Consider the following 20,762-nt stretch of genomic DNA (forward strand, 5'->3'; position numbering starts at 1 on the left):
GGGTCTCGCCCCGAGACTGGTGTTTGGGGCGGGGAGGGCGAACTGGGGAAGCCCTGGTTCCCGAAGTTTCAGTTCTCTGAACCCGAGTCAGGTCCTTCTGCACCGACGCTCGTGACACGGGCCCAGGCTGCCTCCCATTGCGGCCCGGTTCTGGAGAAGCCAATCGCCGGCCCCGCGGCCCATCCAGAGCCCGCCCCGACCCCAGGACTCAGGTTCCGCCAGACCCGGGGGTCCAATCATGACGCCGCGGACCCTCCTCCTGCTGCTCCCGGGGGCCCTGGCCCTGACCCAGACCCGGGCGGGTGAATGCGGGGTCGGGGGGCGCTGCCCCGGAGGGGGAGAGGGGACCTGCGGGGACGGCCCGGACCCGGGAAGGCGCGTGCCTCCAGCTGACCCCGTCCCTTTCCCGTCCCCCCAGGCTCCCACTCCCTCAGGTATTTCGGCACCGCCGTGTCCCGACCCGAGCGCGGGGACGCCCACTACCTCGCCGTGGGCTACGTGGACGACACGCAGTTCGTGCGGTTCGACAGCAACGCGGAGAGTCCGAGGATGGAGCCGCGGGCGCCGTAGGTGGAGCAGGAGGGGCCCGAGTACTGGGAGCGGGAGACCCAGGTGTGCAAGGACAACGCGCAGACTTCCAGGGCGTACCTGAGGACCCTGCGCGGCTACTACAACCAGACCGCGGCCGGTGAGCCACGCGGGGCCCGGGGTCCGCGGATCCCAAATACATCCCGAAGCCCCGGGACCCGGGACCCCCACCCTGGAGCACAGGAGGGACTTTTCCTCGGTTTCGTTTTCTGTTTAGACCAGACTGGCCCCGACCACTCAGCGCCGGGGGCGAGGCGGGCAGGTTAGGCGGGCAGATGGGCGAGGCTAACGTCGGGGACGTGGCCAGGGCCTCACACCTTCCAGTGGATGTCCCGCTGCGACGTGGGACCCGACGGGCGACTCCTCCGCGGGTACCTTCAGTTTGCCTATGATGGCAGGGACTACCTCGCCCTCAAGGAGGACCTGCGCTCCTGGACGGCGGTGGACCCGGTGGCTCAGATCACCAGGCACAAGTTGGAGGAACTCGGGGATGCAGAGCACAAAAGAGCCTACCTGGAGGGCAAGTATGTGGAGCACTTGCAGAGACACCTGGAGAGTGGGAAGGAGACGCTGCAGCGCACAGGTATGGGGGGGAGGGGGAGCCCCCAACCCCAAATGTCCTATCTATTACTGATTGTCACATGAGTGCTGCAAGAATGGCCAGGAGAGAAACGGAAAGTTCTTGAAGTTTCTGACCTTCCCACAGACCCCCAAGGACACACGTGACCCGCCACCCCATCCCTGACCGTGGGGTCACCCTGAGGTGCTGGGCCCTGGGCTTCTACCCCGCGGAGATCACGCTGACCTGGCAGCAGGACGGAGAGGACCAGACCCAGGACATGGAGTTTGTGGAGACCAGACCTGCGGGGGAAGGAACCTTCCAGAAGTAGGCGGCTATGCTGGTGCCTTCTGGGGAGGAAGAGAGATACACGTGCCACGTGCAGCACGAGGGGCTGCCCGAGCCCCTCACCCTGAGATGGGGTAAGTGGGACGAGGTGGGGGCCTCTTCTAGGGAAGCAGGAGCCCTTCTGAGCTCCTCCAGAGGGTCAGGGCTGAGCCTGGGGTCAGGGCCCCTGACCTTCTCCCCTTCTCAGAACCGCCTTCCTGACCCCCCATCCTCATCATGGGAATCGTGGCTGCCCTGGTCATCCTTGGAGTGTCCGTGGTGGCTGCAGTTCTGATCTGGAGGAGGAAGAGCTCAGGTAGGGAAGGGGTGGGTCTGAGGTTTCTTGTCCAGAGGGGTTTCCAGCCCGGGTAGCAGTGTGCCCTGCCCCTTCCTGGTACCGTGAAGCCCCTCCTCACACACGTGCCCATCCAGTCTGGGCCTGTTACTACACTTACTTTATAAACCTGTGAGAGAAGTAGGACAATGTCCCCAGTGATGACTTGGAGGCCCCTGTTCCCAGCAGTCAGAGGGAAGGGGCTGCTGAGGACAGACCTCCAGGAGGGCAGAAGGTCCAGCCCACACATCTCCTACCTTGTGTTTCCTGATCCTGCCCCAGGTCTGCAGTCACGGTTCTGGAATCTTCCCTGGATACAGGACTAGTTCTCAGGACATCATGTCCTGCTCTCACTGGTTGTTTTTCCACAGGTGGAAAAGGAGGGAGCTACGCTCAGGCTGCTTGTAAGTTGGGGACGGAGGGGGAGGTGGTGTGGAGGGTCAAGGCTGATGTGAGGCTTTGGGGAGTGTAGACGGAGCCCACGGGCAGCTCACCCCCGTCACTCCTTGACTCACATCTCCCTGTGGCTCTGACTAGACCCTGTGTTTTTTCCTCTCTAGCCAGCTACAGTGCCCAGGGCTCTGATGTGTCTCTTGAGGCTTCTAGAGGTGAGACCCTGGGGGGCCTGAAAGGGGAGAGGGGCTGGGCTGAGAGGACAAGCCTGGGTCCTGGGGATTCCTTGGACGTGGACATGAGGACTGTGGAGGGCTGGTCATGACGTCAGCATTTACAGGGATGACCTGAACGTGCTCTTGATTGTTTTCTTCTGTAGCGTGACAAAGCTGCCTCATGGGTGATGGAGAGATTCCAGAGCTGTTCATGCCCCTCATGTGACCTCAAGACCCCCTTCCTTGGGATGTGAAGACTTTCTTTCCTCAGCTGGCACCTATGTGTCTGCATTCCTGTTGTGTACTGGAGGATGGGGAGGTAGCTAGCTCCTGCCCCCCACACCCCCCACACTGACCTGTGTTCCCTGCCCTGACCGACCATCCTGCTCAAGAGAACTGGGTGTGGAGTGTCCACAACCCTGTCTTACTTCATGGTGCACTGAGCTGCCCCTTCCTGTTTCCCTTGAGAATGAGAACCTGTATCATTTTGCTTTTACAATTTCTTACTCTTGGGTGGGATTGAGGAATCATTTGAAGGAGAGGAAGATTCTTTAAAAAAAGAGGAAATAAAATGCTCTGAGAACTTTCCAGAACCCATATGTCTGCTGTGCTGAGTGTTGCTGAGAGGAGCCAAGGGTGGACAGACCTGTGTTCAGTCAGGGCTCCGTCCACTTGGGCTTCACACTGAGGAGGATTGACAGTTTACACTTTATTCAACTCCTGGTGGTTTGGTCCTTCTCTGCCGCCTACCCTACCTTTCTGCTCTTACCCAGCTCCCCTGAGCCCAATGCTGGCTGCAGCCCAAGCCCATGGATTTGTAGAGCAGACCTTAGTGTAGACCCACAGGTGGGCAGTGGAGTCTTAGCCTGGATTGCTCTTGTCTTGGAGGGAGTTGAAATTGTGCTGTAGTCACAGAGGGGGTGGAGGGGAAGGCAGAGAGAGCAGCACTTCTGAGGATAGTCCTGGTGGCCTCAGTGTCAAGTGAATGGAGATTGTGCCATTGTTGCCAGGAGACCACTACTGTGTTAGGAAAGGCACTGGGGGAGTCCTCACTGACCACTCCTGCACCTGGTATTTGTGGAGGACTATGGAGGATGCCCCTTTTAGCTTCTGGGAAATGCTTGTGAACTAAAAGCAGCTAAAATCTCGCCTCAGTGCAGGGAAGGTGCTGTGTACTCAGGTGGTCACAGCAGGCCTCACTGAGGCCATGACCTTCGAGGACAGCTTGAAGGCCATGAAGAGTGTATCCCTGAGGATGTCTGGGAACTGGGCCACGCATCACGATGGGCAGGGGCAGTCTGTGGTTCTGGGAGGGCAGGAGGCTGGAGTAGAGCTCAGTGATCCATGGACCACCCTCGAGTGACTGCACAACTCTGGCACCTTGTCTAAAAGGCACATAGACCAGGAAGCCCCAAACTTCTCTGTGCACAGGAACCTCCTCGATATCCCATAAGGATCCAGAAGGTCTGGGTGGAGCAAGAGGTTCTGTGTTGATAACAAGGGGGTGCTGAGCTGCTGGATTTCAGGTCCATCATTAGAGGAAGGACCCAGACCAGGGAAGCCACATGTCTGTGCTCCAGCTCCCTGGGGTGGTGGAATGTGCCTTCTCTCCTCTCACCCCATGTCCTGAGATGGGGGTCTGTGGAGAAGCCCAAGTGTTTCATCACAAGCCCCTCAGGCCATCTTGGCTCAGCTGGATGATGAAGCTTGTCCGGCCAGTGATGAGTTCAGTGCCCCATCTTGTGCCTAAACCACGTAAATAAGTCCTTTCTGGGAAAGGAAAAAGAGGATATCTATCATCAATCATGACAGTGATGTTGGGAAATACATGCGTTTTCTCTACGACGGGGTACAGCCAGGTAGGGATTTATAAAGTGGTTCAAGGTTCTCCATAAACTAGAACACTGATTTTTTTCTCTTTGTCTCTATTTCTTAATGGATTTCACACTCATTTCTTGGTGCACACAATGGATTTTAGATTTTCCTAATTTTAACATAAGGAACTCACAAATATGGTCCTCAGGCTCATTTTATTTGGGGAAAGCCACAGAACCAGGAACTTGAGGTCACACACCCAGGAACAGAAGTTACAACCTGCCCTAGGTCAGGTCCCCTGTGGGAACCAAGACCGCTTCTGCTGGGCAAGGAGCTTGGCCACCCACTGGGCTGACTCTGGACGTGGACCCTCAGGTAAGACCTGCTGCTCCTGCCTGGATGACCCTGTGCCAGTCATGCGCCCCTGCCCACTGGACATTTTACAGTTCCAGCATTGCTGGGTCAGCACATTCTGAGCCGGAGTCTGCTGTGGTCATCTGACAGGGAGGCCAAGGCTCCTCCATGTCCAGCTCAAGCATGTTGGGAAGGTGAGCTTCCCTCTTCATGGCGGGCGGTGGCTCTGCCTCCACCAAGGCTCCTTAAGTGTGGAATTCCCTGATGTGGGAAGAGGCCCAGGTGCTGTGGGATGGGCATGGAGGATGGAAGGTGAGGACAGATGCCAATTACTGGGGCTGGGACCAGCCTGGAACTTTATCTGGTACACTGATGGCCTCAGATTTTGCTGGAAAAGGAAAAGTGGATGACTAATAAAAGACATTTTTCAACTCATTCCCTTTTAGTCTGTTATGGTTACACCTTTTTTCTCTGTCAGTTTATCTTCACAAATAATAAGAGGGGCATTGCTGGATGGATAAGTGATTTCTGAAAACATCTTTCCCTGTCTTTTTCTCATAGTAGGATTAAAAAACCCAGATTCATAAGACTACAGAGGATCACGTGGGCACTGGCATTTCATAGAACTTTTATAGTTCCTTGTCCATGCACATATTTCTGTGGAGAAGAGCCATAAACTTACAGTTTTTATGTGACCCCATAAGAGTGTAGTACACCCCCCAGGTTTAGATATTTTGTTTTTTCTTCGTCATCTTTGCCAAAGGCTTGCTATTTTAGTAATCTTTTCAAAGAATAAGCTTTCAGTGTTGCTGAACATTTTTATTTGCATTCAATTTCATTTATTTTTGCTCATATTTCACTTTCTTCCTCTTTCTTTAGTTTTACTTGATTTTTTAACTTATTGAGTTAGACACTTAATTCATTTCACTATTTCCCCTGATACATGCATTTAAGTTGGTTAATTTCCATTCAAGTAATTGTACACTTAAAAATGGTTAATATGAGAAATTTTGTATTCTGTATAAGTTATCACAATGAAATTTTTAAGTTATTAAAATTAAAAAGTTTGGATTATCAGAGATAACAAAAAGAGACTGAAAAGATAAGTCACAAACTGGAAGAAAATATTGGCAATGCATGTAACTTACAAATAACTTCAGTCCAAAAATATATGCAGAACTACAGAGGAAAACATAAAAACAATTTGAGAGAAAAATAAGCAAAGACTCCTACCTCCAAGATGGTAGGCCTTCATCATCATCATCATTATCATCATCATCTTGATCATCATCATTTTATTAGTCAGCTGAAGGGGTGCTGATGCAAAATACCAGAAACCTGTTGGATTTTTTAAAGGGTATTTATTTGGGATAGAAGCTTACAGTTACCAGGCCATAAAGCAAAAGTTACTTCCCTCACCAAAGTCTATTGCCACATGTTGGGGCAAGATGGCTGCCATTATCTGCCAAGAGTTCAGACTTCTTGGGTTCCTTATCCTGGAGGCTCCATTTCTCTATGGGCTCAGCTGCTGTGCTCTCTGGTCCCTGCAGCTGCAAACTACCAGGCAAATGGGTCATCTCTCTTCCCTGGGCCTTCTCTCTTTCCTCAACACCAACTCCCAGATCTCTATTTCCACAGGAGGAGACCGAGCTTCAGAGGCATTAAGTAACATGCCTCTGGCAGAGAGGGAATTTGAACTGTTTAATAAGGGCGTTGAGGGTGCTGGACTGTACCAGGTGCTGCTGGACACAGCGATTGTCCTGGAGGTCAATCCCTTATCCAGACACCCAGCCACCATTGTGTATGGCCCACAAGCAGCACCGAGGCTTTCTGAAGCCCTCCTCAGGAATTTGCAGCCTGGAAATCCATTATAGGGGCTGAAGTGGGAAGCTGTTACATGAAGCCTGACTCAATGTGTGGGCAAGTCAGCAGCACCAGCCACCTAGGAGCTCCTCAGAAACACAGCATCACAGCCCCTCCCTTCTAAATTAGAATCTGCAGGACCCAGACACCCCCTAGTAACCTCTAAACACTCTGAGCTTTGAGAAGTTCTTTACAGATCATGGCAGCACAGCCAAGAAGGCCAGCATAAATTGCGGTAAAAGAATCTAAGACTACATAGCTCTGCAACAGTGAGTGATGTAGAGTTTATCTCAGGAAGGTCATGATAGTTTAACATCAGAAAATCTGATTATGGCTTGACTAAATCCATAGACAGTTAGTGACCATCTCAGAAGATGAAAAAAGGTATTATTTGGAAAACTCTAAGAAAAGTAGGAGCAGAAAAGATCTCTTTAACTTGATAAGGATGTCTACCACAAAGCCACACTGTTCATTGTACTTACTGGACATTGGTGAATTAATTTCATGGTAGGAGCAGGTGTAGGCTGCCCCCTGTCATGGCTACAGTGCAGTGTTGTTCTGGAGGGCTCGGCCTATGCAATAAGGTGAGAAAAAGAAGAGTGATAATGACTAGAAGCAAAGAGTCAAAACTGTTATTTTCAGAGATGAAATAATGACATGGGCGGCAGACTTGGCCCCGTGGTTAGGGCATCCGTCTACCACATGGGAGGTCCACGGTTCAAACCCAGGGCCTCCTTGACCCATGTGGAGCTGGCCCATGTGCAGTACTGATGTGCACAAGGAGTGCCGTGCCACGCAGGGGTGTCCCCCGCATAGGGAAGCCCCACATGCAAGGAGTGCACCCTGTAAGGAGAGCCACCCAGCGCGAAAGAAAGTGCAGCCTGCCCAGGAATGGTGCCACCCACACAGAGAGCTGACACAACAAACAACGAAAGGAAACACAGATTCCCATGACGCTGACAGCTGACAACAGAAGTGGACAAAGAAGACTTGCAGCAAATAGACACAGAGAACGGACAACCAGGGCGGGGAGGAGGGGGAGGGGAGGAGGAAGGGAGGGGAGAGAGAAATAAATAAATAAATCTTAAAAAAAATAATGACAATTTCTACAGGACAGCCCTACAGTATCAACACACTATTACAATTAATAAGAGTGTGTGGCGAAATTGCTGAAAGCCAGATTGACTTAGCAAAACAAATTACAGAAAAAAAAGGAAATTTCAGAATTGTAATAAAAAAACATATAGATATCATATAGCCTATGAAAATGTACAAACCCTATGAAGAGCTAGTTTTGGTTTTTTACTTATAAAATGTTTCAGACCTACAACAAGTGCTCTTAGGGACTTAATGAATAGCTGTGTACCTAACACCTGAGCACATCCAATCCACATCTTCTGACAAATGGGATTAAGTCTTTCCCCAGAGATAAAGCATTGCAGTTACATCTTTCCAATCCCATTTCCCTCGTTTCTTCCCTGCCCAATGTAACTGCTATGGCTTGTTTTTTGTTTGTTTTTTAAAGATTTATTTTTTTATTTAATTATCCCCCCCTTGCTGCCTGTCTGTTCTCTGTGTCCATTCACTCACGTTCTTCTGTCTGCTTGTCTCCCTTTGTTGCATTATCTTGCTGTGCCAGCTCTCCACAGGGAATGGGCCATCAGCTCTCTGCAGGCACGGGCCAGCTTGCCTTTCACAAGGCAGTCCTGGGACATGAACCCAGGGCCTCCCATATGGTACATGGAAGCCCAATGGATTGAGCCATAGCCGCTTCCCAACTATGACTTGTTTTTATGCTATTACCACCTAAATATTTTCCCATAAGTAATATGTAGCATTGTTTAACAATTTATTATCCATTCCATAATTTAAATTGTGTTGTAGTACTAAACAATTTTGAATTTATCTCCCTGTACACATGCATGAGTATTTCTCTAGTGGGAGAATTACTGGGTCAAATGATATAAGTTTTGCTACATATTGCCACGTTTTTCTATGAAGAACATTTCAAAATCCTACTAAAAGATATAAAACTAGATTTAATATATGGAGAGAGACAATATACTTATTGATAAAAATAATACTATTTTTTTCCAAACCAAATCCAATAAAATTTGAATCAGTGTCAATATAATTTCAGTTATTTGCAGCAGAATTTAAAAAAAAAAAGAATTTGACAAACTAATTCTAAAGTTTACAAGGAAGCACAAAGGTTTACAAATAGCTAAGATAAATTTGAAAAAGAAGAGCAAGGAGAGGTGCATAGCTTACTGGATGTCCAGCCATGAAAACAGGATGCACTGGTTAGGGAGAGAAAAAAGGATACAACAGAATAGAAAGCTCAGAAACAACAATTTTCTTTTAAAAAGAAGCTTTAGATTACCTAAATGTTACATTAAAAATATTGGGGAGGGGACAGCAAGAAAAGGGGTCGCTAAGGATGGGTTTTCAGAGATTTTATAAAATAACTGTTTAAGGAAAGGCTACAGAGATGCATAAAATGAAATCTATAACCCAGACAAATGCAATGAGTGTGGATACTGAAGAAATCGAGACTCTGAGAATAGCAGCTGACAGCTGTTTCTACTTTAGTTATGGAAAAGCTTTAGGCAAATCAGTAGTGGTACCTGTTCCATTCAGAAGATGTTAGGAGACCAGTCAGCTATGGTAATTCAGGGCTTCCTGAAGGAGCTGCCTTTAAATGCCCTGAGAATTATGATCTTACAATCCTGAAATGGATTGTGGAGAACAAAGCAGGGATTTCATATATCATTAAGAGAACTTTCCTAGAGCGGAAGAAACATCTAGGTGGTTATGATGCAATAACAGCTGGTGAAAGGTCAATACAGGCTCCATGTGGAATTTGTAGCACCATTAAGTCAAGACTGAACCCACAGAAGATTCTGTAAGTAACCTAGAAATTGCAGCTGTCATCTGACTGTAAAGAAGAATCTGAAGACCCTATTGCTCTCACTACAACTTTCAAGGAAGCCATCACTCTTCAGAAGGCAGTGATGGAAAACAAATGGAAGCAGCAGCTGAAAGTTCTACCCAGCACATCCCTTCAGAAACAAGTGAGGGCCCTGAGGTTGACGTGACTATTGATGATGATGATCAGTCTCCACCTACCAAAAGATGAATACCAATGAGCCACCACATTTCCCAGTTTTTGAACCTACCAATGCCAGAAAATGGAAAGTGAGAGAGTTTACCTTTGAGAAATGGAATGCTCAAAGTAATGATCTACATAAGCAAGCTGAAGAGTCTCTTGAAAGAAAATATGCTCAAGCCAAAAAAGCCAAAATTCCTGTGACGATCCCACATCTCCTTTTCCAGTAACCCTTTGAAGATCTTTATGTAGGACTTCCTAGAGAAGTTATTTTTAGATGCCCATCTACTTAGGGAATTCCTCACCTTGAGAGGATATTACTTGCAAAGGAAAGGCTTCATTTGATACTAAGAAGCATGAATTTCTGAATTCAACCTGTGAAGATTTACAATTTCATAAAACAGCATCGGGGTAAAGGAAGAAGAGTATGCCAGGATCACTAAATTAAGAAAGATGGTGCATCAGCTTTTCTGCAAAAAGAAAAAAAAATTTTTAATGTGGGTAGCTGAAGCCAAGGCTCTACCCTACCAGAAATTTGAGGCACAACCTAATGATTTCTATGTGGAAGGTCTACTGGAAAGTATTCCTTTTAGAAGTCGCTCATGGCATGGAATTCCAAGATTGAAAAAAAAAATCATTCAAGTGGGCAATCAAATTAAATTTGTCATTAAAAGACCAGAACTTCTGACTCACAGTACAACTGCAGTTTCTCAGCCAAAAATAAACTCACTAGTCAAAGATGATTGGAGTGTAAAAATCACCAACTATACAAAACAAGTGGAAGGGATTTTTAACTTGAAATTTGCTCAAGCTCTTGGACTCACAGGGGAAGTAAAACTACCATACCTGATGTTTGAACCAAGTCTTGAGTTCCTTTGTGCAGAGGTGTGCCAGAACAAATTCCCCTTCAAAGCCCTACCTTGTTTGGAATTCTACCACTTGAAAGAATTGTGCACAGGAGTAATAAAATCAAGTTTGCTGTTAAAACACCTGAACTGGTTGTGTCCTATTTGTCTCCTGGAAAGGTTAATAAAATAAATACTAAAGCATTACAGTCCCTAAAAGACCATGAAGCCCTGGTTCATGGTTCCTGAAATTGAGGCAATTCAAAGGTCCCTGAAATTGAGGTCACTTGGAAGGCTCTAATGACAGCAATCCTCAAAGGTCAGCTGTTCAGACCCCCACCCAGACTAAGGGTTCTAATGTGCCCCTCAAGCATCAAGTAGGAGAGTTTTCCTGTGAGGGCTGGAATGTCAAAATCAAGGACCTAAAAGAGAAAGTTGAAAGTCTTTTTAAGGAAAAATCAGTGAAACTCTTGGCCTTAAACAAGCTGCGTAAGTGCCATTCACCTTATTCAAATCTCTCCTGGAAGACTCTGGAGAAGGCTCTTTTGAGGGTCTTCCATTCCAAAGACCTACTCTCTCTCTCTTTCTCTTTTTTTAGGCAAGGGGAGTTAAGAGTTTATTAAGAAACAAATAAATTAGAAAAGTACATGATCCGAGGTATCACCACAGGTAAGCTGCAGAGTGAGAGGTACGCCACCATCTACTTTCAAAATTCCAAGGCTGGAAAGACACTCAGAAACAAAGCCAAGATTAAATTTATCATTTAAAAGATGGAAATGTTTGAGACAGCCATTAAGGAGAGCACCTTCTCTAAGAGCCTCCCCAAGAAAAATGAATTCTTCACCCAATTTTAATGCTACTGCATCAGGAGTTGAAGTTCTTAACTTCCTTCAGGTGATGATCCCAGATGAGATGATGGGATCTGTCAAAAGATGAAAAACATAGATAGCTGAGGGAACAAATGAATGACCTCTTCAGTAGAAAGTTCAGGAAGCAACTGGTATGAGTTTCCTGCAAAAGTTCCCTACAGGAAATCCACAGTTACTACTAGCTGTATGGTGGTCCATGGCATGGCCCAGGAGTGTCACTCGAAGCCCCCAGGTGCCTGGAATCAGCTCCATGAGAAGGATCTCAGATTCTGCAGGTTTATCAAGTTCACAGTCATTAGACCCTTTCCAAGCTTTGGGGTTAATCACCACCTGATGGCCCAAGGGAGTCAGAAGGCCCAGCAGTGGTGCAGGAACCAGCAGAGCCAAGCCAGCTGGAGGTCCCAGCAACAAGAAATGATGGAGGCTGATGGAAGCTCTCAGACCAAGCAAGAACCAGGTCAACCAGCCCTCTTCCCTGTTGAGCATAAAGTACCAGTGATTGAGAGGAGCTTTTCAGACTTGTTACTGCCCCAAGCTGTGTAATAAGCTTGCATAACAGAAATATCTTCTATACAAGCCTTTTTTCCTACTTTTAGAAATGTCTACTTTTTCAGCAGTTCTCTCACTTGAATTAAAGAGCAGAGTACAGTTTTAGAATGGCTGGTTTACTTTGGAATGTGTTTTAAGGATTTTACAGCAGTGCTGGAAAATGACAGGAAAAATGACAGGGATGAATCTCATTGGAATTTTTACATATTCAACAGAGCCTTCAGCTACAGTGTTTATTTTTCAATCAAGTAAGGACTTCTCTTATTAGAATATCTCAGCTTCTGCAGTGAAGAAAATACCTGTGATAGATCAATTCTTTAGGTTTTCTTCCTGAAAAATCATTTAAATGATTCTTTGTTCACAGCTCTCCTTAATGACTGAGTGAACAATTAATATCTGTATATTTGACTAAACCATTTCCTGAGCTAACCGATCATGTTTACATGTTTCTTTATCTTAATTTTCAAAAAATCTGGATTACCTAGTAGTAAGAGGTCAGTATAAGAGCATGTGGATTCTAGGTGAATTACAGAGAATCTATTCCACTTTTATTTTGTCCAAATAAAATGCATGGTGTATCAGAAGCTTAAGATCAGTTATGAGTACTAAGGCATTCTAAATGACACCATGACTCACTATCATGTAATCTATCCTGGCATGGAATTCTTGGAAACATTGCTGCAGGCCCTTCCCCAGTACCCGAGAACATTCCCATCAACTCTGGGAGGTAAGTACTTTCCTGTGGAGGGTGCGGATCTCTTTGACAAGGTCAGCAGAAATGGGTTCTGGACTCATGAAAGTCTTCATTTTAACTCTGGAGACAAGTTGGTGGCCAGTTAAGTCCAAATTCCTAGTGAGTGAGGCTAAACTCACAGAAAAGGAAGCTCTTGGGTCTGTGGTGAAAATTAGATGGTGTCACCTCTCTCCCCAGCTGCCAGGGCAGGAGGCTTTCAGTTAGAGCTAAGGGGAAGGGGCAGTGGGGCCAGTTGGGATAGAGGGGGACCCGGGCATCACCTCTGCTCGCCTCCAGAGGGTGGTATGGCACAGGGCGGAAAGCAGCCTTCAACAAACTTTCTAACCTGTGTGCTGTGTTTTCCAAGGGGCAGGGGACTGAAGTGAAGATGGTTCCCTGCTAGCCATTGGCTGGTGACCTCATCGAGCACTTCATCCTCTGGGGCTGTTTCCCCAGGAGCCCCAAGGCCCTTCCAGACTCCTGGACAAGCAGGTGAGAGGCACCTCCTGACTCAGTGGTACCTCGTTCAGCCCCTCCACTCGTGGAGGGCACACAACACACGGCAAGTGTTCTCTTCCCCTCCCAGGGCAGACGGCTAATGCTTGAGCACTGAGGAAGAAAAACACCTATATCTCAGAGCCTGCCAAACCCTAAAAGCTGCATACATCACAGCATTAGAAAGTTCTGGAGGAAAAGGGGGAGTTGGGTGGGAAAGATGAGTGGAAGACATCTCTGGTCCTCTTGGGTTCCTGATTTATTGTATTCTATGGAAGATAGTTCCCCTTAGAATTTTACATTTTAAATGGTGTTAGACACTGACTTGAGTACTAATCATTTCATAGATTGAATAGATGTTCCAGGAAAAGCCTAAAAACATTATTTATAATCTTTTTGGGGAAGGAGGTGTGCCCCAATACTGAAAATCGATATTTGAATGATGTGACTCTTTGAGCACAAACCCTGTGGTGGGCTTGGGTGTTTGTGTGAGTGAATGACATGGTGTGTATATCAGAGTGCCCATGCTCTCCTGTAGAGTCGTCCCCCTGGAAATGCAGTGTTTAAAGGCAGCGGGGGTGGGGAGTTGGCCTCCCTACTCCAGTTGATTCCGATGTCCTACAAAAGCAGACAAGAGCAGAACTTGGTTCCATGTGCCCTTCCCTGGTCCTGCACATCTTTCCTCCTTGAAGAACCAGCTCAAAGGCTCCTCCTGAGAGAGCGCCCCCTGCTGGAGGACCTGCTCCTGCAGCTCCTTCACCTTGACTTTCCTCACTACCTGGAGCTGCCTGTTCCTTTGTGCTCTTTCCCTGTCTCCACCTCATCCTGTGAAGTGTTCTGCCTCCAGCAGTTAAGTGTGTTGAGATCAGGGACTGGAGCTTGAGTTATCACTCAGGCCTTGGGATGCCACCAGCTCTGCTAACTGGGAGGATGATGCTGGTGATACCAGAGCAGCCACCACCTCCCGCAGTCTTCCTGGGTGCCAGGACGGCAATGAGCATTTACTTGGATTAGTTCTCATAATCTCAGGAACATGCTGAGCATTTTCCTGGATTAGTTTTTAAAATCTCTGCAACACACTGAGCATTTATTTGGATTAGTTCTTATAATCTTAGCAACTCTGTGAGGAAGTGCTATTTGTATTCTGTTGCCTACAAAGACTAAGAAACATTCCCAGACCCCACAGCTAGGAGAGCCATCTCAGTCCCAAGACTCAGCTCAGTGCCCTAACAAGACACAGTGACCAGGGCAGTCACCATATTGTCATCATCATTTCTTCTCTGGACCAAAGGAGTCAGGAACCCCTCAGTCCCCCATTAGAAATAACCCCCAGTCCCCTCCTCCCTCTCTCCAGCATCTCCCCAAAGGAGGTCCTTCCTCCCTCTTCTATCCCATGTGCTGGGGAGTCCCTCACTTTTAGGAGCTCATGTGCTGGCTGCCAACACTTCTCCAGCTCCTTGACCAGGACTCCAAGTTGGTGACTTATTCCTGGTGCTCCTATAGGATCTGCTCCAGCTCCCTCAGCTTCACCAGAAGGAGGCACTGCTGTCCTACCAGCTCGTGCTGCAGCCTCTGAACAGCTGCTTCCATCTGTTGCTTCTTGGTTTCCATCAGATCCTGTGAGGGGTGGAAAGACAGGCATGGTTAGGGAGGGGCTCACAGAGCTGAGTTCCAAGAGGATCACCTAAATATTTACTACTGTTTAAGGTGATGGGTGATGGAAGAATTTTAGTAAAGGGTGGAAGTGATGGCAGCACAACCTTGTGGTGTAATAAATACCATGACTTGAAAGTGGTTAAAACAGAAAATTTTATGCTGTATATTTGTTGCCACAACACAATCTTTAAAAACACACATAAAACTGTACACCACAAAGATTGAATGCAATTGTAAATTATGGACTATAGTTAGTTATGTAATTATAGAAATGCTGGTTCATCAGTGACACCAAAGCTACCTCACTACTGAAGAACATTAATACACAAAGATTGGTACAGGAGTGGGGCAGTGTATGGGGACCCTGCCTTGTTTTTCTGCAAACCTCCAACAGCTTTAATAAAATAAAAAAGAATGGAAGAGATATGAAATAACTAGTTCCAAGGCTTTCCCCAAATAGTACCATGGTAACAGCAGTTGGTGTCAGGATGAGCTGACCACAAGGAGGGCGTCTTATCCAGAGATTCCATAATGATGCCACATTTTGCTCTCAGAGCCATATAGAGCTAAAAATCCTTCCATTTCTGTAATAACATCATAATCCTATGAAACCTTCACAGGGTAAAGTGGGCTGATTATGGTCATTTTTAGAGAAGAAGTGAGGACAAAGGAAGGTGCAAATAGCATCAACAAGCTGACCAGAAGAGGGTTTGGCTGGCCTTGGCCACATCTCCACCTATAGGCAAGCTTTGATGAGAGCTGAGGGGAGCTGGGGAGATCTTCCTGTCCCAAGACTCTCTACTGGTCAATTACCAGAAACTCACTCGCTTTGATTTCTCTCCTGGATGCTCTGGTGCTCTGTGACTCCACGACCTCGATTCCGAATGCCTCTGCACAGATGGGAGTGAGAGAGGAGCCTCTGCCTTTCTTTCAAGCCGTGGACAGACACCAGAGAGCAGCCCTCCCCAGGCCATGGAGAGGACACTGAAGGAGGGGCCAGGAAGCGACCTTCACCAGGAGCACCTGGAGCTCCTGGGTTTCACGGCATTTCATGTCCCCCATCCCATCTCCCTCCACGCACAAAGATTCCAAAGACTCCTGAGATGTTCCTGTGGGGAGGTGGAGGGGCAGAGAGAGGTGGTGGGATTAGCACCTCAACTCACATACAGGCATCTGCCATGGGTGGAGCACATTGTTAGGGGCTGGGGTGTGAAGGTGTAGAGGACGATCATTGTCCCTTAGGAAAGCACCATCTAGGAAGGGGACATCCCCTGTGGTCAAGATGCAGACACTGAGGTGTGCACAGAGATGCAGAAACAGGAGGGAAGGGTTTAGAAGCACAGAGCATTTATTTATTTTTAGGAGGTACAGGTGATTGAACCTGGGACTTCATACAAGGGAAGCAGGCACTCAACAACTGAGTGACACCATTCCCTGCACAAAGCATTTAAACTGGGCCTTGAGAGACAATCTTAGTTGGACAAGAGAGGGAGAGGACAGCATTCTGGGAGGAAGGGCTTGCCTGCGGGCAGCCTTAGAAGTAGGAAAGAGTAAGAGAGTTCAGGAAAGCAGGAGCAGCTCAGCCTGGCTGGACAGAGGAGCCTTGGGGAGGGGCGCTGAAGAGGGGATGGAAGGGAAGGCAGCATCCCCCCTACAAAGCCTATGTGAACAGCTCCTGGGACATCCAGATGCCTTTGGGCAGGGCAGATCCATGAAGGGACTCTGAGCAGCTCGGGATGAACTCTGCCTCTCAGGAGGGGGTGATGGAAGGGGTGAGAATGAAGGAGGGTGTGTTCCAAAAGCACTCCAAGTCTGTTGAAAGCTGCTAAGGTCTGGATGTAGGGAAGGCAGAATTAAACACCCAAGATGTTTCTGGGGAAGCCTTTTCAAGACCTGGTGACTGCAGGACGAGCCAGCTCTGCGAGGGAGGCAGCGGGCAAAGCACCTCGACCCCAGGGGACATTCCTATAGTGCTGGGCTCCACTGTGCCTCCCTTTCTCAAAAGAAGGAGCATGCCTGCAGGATGCTTTTCTTTTTCCCCCTTCCCTGGACCCCAGTTCAGGGTCTTGATCAGTCCATGGCTCAGGTGGATCCTGGGGGTAAAGTCCACCTGCCCACAGCCAGAAGGGGGGTTCCTTCTCAGGTCGGGTTCTGCCGGCAGCGAGGCCAACTCTTCACTGCACTGTGGGGCCCACAGGGCAGTCATGGGGCTGGATCCATTTGGAGAGTCCTCTGAGCCTGGAGGTTAAGACCCCAATGAGTGACCTCCCACAGAGCTAGGTGGAGCCTTGTCTCCTAGGATCCCTCGAGCTAACATTGTACTCAAAGGTGAAAGATGAAAGCTTTCCCACTTAGATTGGGAACAAGTCAAGAATGTCCACTCTCACCCTGGTATTCAATATTGTGATAGAAGCTCTAGCTAGAGCAATTAGGCAAGAAAAAGAAATAAAAGGCGCCCAAATAGGAAAGGAAGAAGTTAAAATTTTGTTATTCATTGGTGATATGATCCTTTATTTAGAAAATCCCCCAAAATCCACAACAAAACTATTAGAATTTAATAGACAATTTCAGCAATGTGATGGGATACAAGATTAATATGAAAAATCAATAGCATTTCTACACACTTCTAATGAGCAATCTGAGGAGGAAGTCAGAAAAAAATTCCATTTAATAATAACTAAAATAATTAAATATTTAGAAATAAATTTAATCAAGGACAAAAATGACCTGTATTCAGAAAAACATAAACATTGCTGAAAGAAATCAATGATAATCTAGATAAATGGAAGGATGTTCCGTATTCATGGGTTGGAAGACCAAATATCACTAATTGTCAATTCTACCTAAACTGATCTACACATTTAATACAATCCTGATAAAAATTCCAATATCGTTCTTGGTAGAATTGGAAAAGCTAATTATCAAATTTATTTGAGTCAGGGTCCCTGAATCGCCAAAAATAATTTTAAAAAGAAGAATGAAGTTGGAGGACTCTGACTTCCAGACTTTAAAGCATATTGTCTAGACACAGGGGTAAAAAGAGCATGATACTGGCATAAACACAGGAGCTTGACCAATGGAACCAATTCTAGAGTTCAGAACAGAACCACGCCCCCATCTATGGTCAAGTGATCATTGACAAGGCTGTCAATCCATTCAGCTGGGTCAGAATAGCCTATTCAACAAATAATGAATGAAAAACTGAATAGTCATATAAGAAAGAAAGAGAGAAAGAGAGAGAGAGAGATGAAAGAAGGAAGGATGGAAGGAAGGAAGGAAGGAAGGAAGGGAGGGAGGGAGGGAGGGAGGGAGGGAAAGAAACAAAGAAACAAAGATACAATGAAAGAAAAGAGGACCTTTATCTCAGATTATATAAAAATTAATTTAAAGTGGATCAAGGACCTAAATATAAAAGGTAGAACCATAAAATTTTAAAAATGATATGTAGGGAAACATCTTCAAGATCTTGTGCTTGGTGGTGGTATCTTGGAACTTACACACAAGCATAAACAACAAAAGAAAAAAATAGATAAATGGGACTTCCTAAAAATTAAATATTTTGCTCTTCAAAAGACTTCATCAGGAAAGTAAAAAAGTAGCCAACTCAATGAGGAAAAAAATCTTCAGAAACCATTGTATCCATGTTAAATAAAGAAATCTCACAACTTAATGACAAGTCACCCTATTTTAAAAATAGGCAAAAGAATTGAACAGACATTTTTCCAAAGTGGAAATACAGAAGGCCAAAAGACATGTGAAATGAAGTTAACGTAACTAGATATTAGGGAAATGCAGATGAAAACTACCATGGGATATCATCTCTCCCAATAAAGAATGGCCACTATTAAAAAAACAGAAAAGGTCAAGTGTTGGCGAGGATGTGGAGAGATAGGAACACTCCTTCACTGTTGGTGGGACTGTAAAATGATGCCATCTCTGTAGAAGATTAGCTGGTGGTTCCTCAGAAACAAAATATAAAGCTGCCGTATGATTCAGCAATCCTATTAATAGGAATATATTAAGAAACACTGAAAGCAAGGACATGAATAGCTGTTTGCACTCTGATGTTCATAGCAGCTTTATTCATAATTGCTAAAAGATGGAAACACCCTAAGTGTCCATCGACCAATGAATGGATAAGCAAGTGGCATATTCATATGATGGATTATTACTCAGGTCTGCAAAGAAATCTATCAGAGAAGACATGACAACATGGAAGAACTTTGACAATATTTGATCCCAGTCAAAAGTTTTTTTTAATAATGATTTTGAATTAAAAATAAAATAAAAGAACAGGAAAAGGCAGATAACCAGTTATGGAAGCATTACTCCTAAAATGTATTGCCCAGGCACTTTTATCTCATCAGATTCCAAATGCTAACTCAGTTGTTCATCTAGTGTTCAGAAGCTATATGGATGAAACAGATTAGTTAAATGCCTTAAAACAGGGGTTCTCAAACTTTTTTGTCCACAGAGCACTTGGCCACTCAGGTGAAGACCACGGACCCCTTACTAAGTCCACACTATACCGTGTATTATTTAGTAAGTAGATCACACCTGCAACAACATGTCCCCAAAGACATGTTTTATAATTTAGATTCAAGCTCACAGAATGTTGTTAAGAATGCCTGCCTTAAAACGTTTTTAAGAAGAAAAAATGTGGAAGATCCCTTGAGCAGATTTAAAAACTTACCACAGAGCTCCACTAATAAAGAGCTCTTAAATAGAACCAAAGGTACTCATACTTACAACAACGGCTTCCCATAATCCAGTGGGGAAAAGACAGACTTTTCAACAAATGGTTGAAAGTTTCAAAAACGGTTTTCACACAAGGAGGTGGCGGGGGGGTGGGGGGCGAGGCCGAGGGGACCTGGACAGCTAAGGCCCCGAAGGAGAAACGACCCGGGACGCCGGGCTCCTGTGCTCAGCCTGGGGGAAGGTCCACCTTGGTGTGGGGATGGTGGGCAGGTGCCTGGTCCGGGGATCTGGGGAGGCGGGAGGGTCAGCCCTCGGGTTCGTGGAGTGCGTGGGCAGAGCCTGGGTGGGTCTTATCGCCCACCTCCCCGCCGTCCACCCTCTGCTCTCCAGGAACCAGCATCTCCGGGGCCTCCAGCTTCGAGGCCGCCTCCCCGCACCCAGCCCGGGTCGCACCAGCTCAGCTGATCAGGAGCTGAAGAAGCGCCTGCAGGTGGCCAAGGGCTCTGACCACAGGCTGCCCAGGGCTGGGGGGAAGCGGTGAGAGGGGAGACCCTGGGGCTCCTGAAACCAGGGGCCGTGGCCTCCAGGAGCCACACAGCCGCGCTCGTCCCTCCTTCGGGTCCTTGATTTCCCCACCCAGTCTCAGGAAGGCTCTGGTGAGGGGACCCCTCAGTCACTTCCCGTCCCTCACCCTGACTTCTCCTTCTGTTCCTGGGTGTGTTTGGATTATACCATTCCTGCAAAACAGAAAAATGCTCAACACTTAATAGTTACAATCAAGTACAGGGTGACACCTGAGTAATTACCATCCAGGTGAAAATAGAGACCTCCACCCCGCCCTGGCCAGAAGCCCCCTCCTCTCACTGAGAAGACCCCGTCCCTCCCCTCACTGTGTCCACGAGGCTGCCCCTCCCCTCTGGCTCCTTCCCAGCCACTGTTTTCCTCCACCCCCAGTCGTCCTTACTTCCCTTCCCTTCCCTTCCCTTCCCTGCCCTGCCCATGCCAGGGGGGCTCACCCTCCCTCTTCCCAGATCCTCGAGTTGGGGAATCACGGGTGGATTCCTGGAGGAGGCGCCCTCATCCCTGGAAGCAGCAGCAGGAACAAGTGTCAGGGGTTTGAGCGTCTAAGGACCTCTCCTAGGAGGCGGGGAAACTAGTGCTGGGGGACCCCTAGCTTGTGGTCCACCTTGGTCCCGGGAACCAGTTACGGTGGTCTGGAGATCGAGCTCTGCCCTGAGGCCAGAGTCCATGGTCACCCCAAGAGAGAAACGTCTATGTCAGCGTGGTCGCACAAATCCTGCTCTGTATCGCGGGCGCCCCCTGATGTGCAGATACTTGCCCGGATGCTGGGGGCGCAGGG

The 20,762-nt window shown here is 47.3% G+C and overlaps 1 long non-coding RNA gene and 2 pseudogenes across 1 annotated transcript; all 3 read left to right on the plus strand.

The window, feature by feature from the left end:
• The first annotated feature begins 238 nt into the window (after nt 1-238).
• LOC139436174 (saoe class I histocompatibility antigen, A alpha chain-like) lies at nt 239-1,681 on the plus strand (annotated as a pseudogene).
• Nucleotides 1,682-1,692: 11 nt separating this feature from the next.
• LOC101424171 (uncharacterized) lies at nt 1,693-2,987 on the plus strand. Its single transcript, XR_011647086.1, has 4 exons — nt 1,693-1,790; nt 2,180-2,212; nt 2,369-2,416; nt 2,581-2,987. It is a non-coding gene; the product is annotated as an uncharacterized lncRNA (long non-coding RNA).
• Nucleotides 2,988-3,623: 636 nt separating this feature from the next.
• Nucleotides 3,624-11,814, plus strand: LOC101423738 (general transcription factor II-I pseudogene; annotated as a pseudogene).
• The last annotated feature ends 8,948 nt before the right edge of the window (nt 11,815-20,762 follow it).

Source organism: Dasypus novemcinctus, chromosome 22 (assembly GCF_030445035.2).
Source record: "Dasypus novemcinctus isolate mDasNov1 chromosome 22, mDasNov1.1.hap2, whole genome shotgun sequence".
Classification (NCBI taxonomy): Eukaryota; Metazoa; Chordata; class Mammalia; order Cingulata; family Dasypodidae; genus Dasypus; species Dasypus novemcinctus.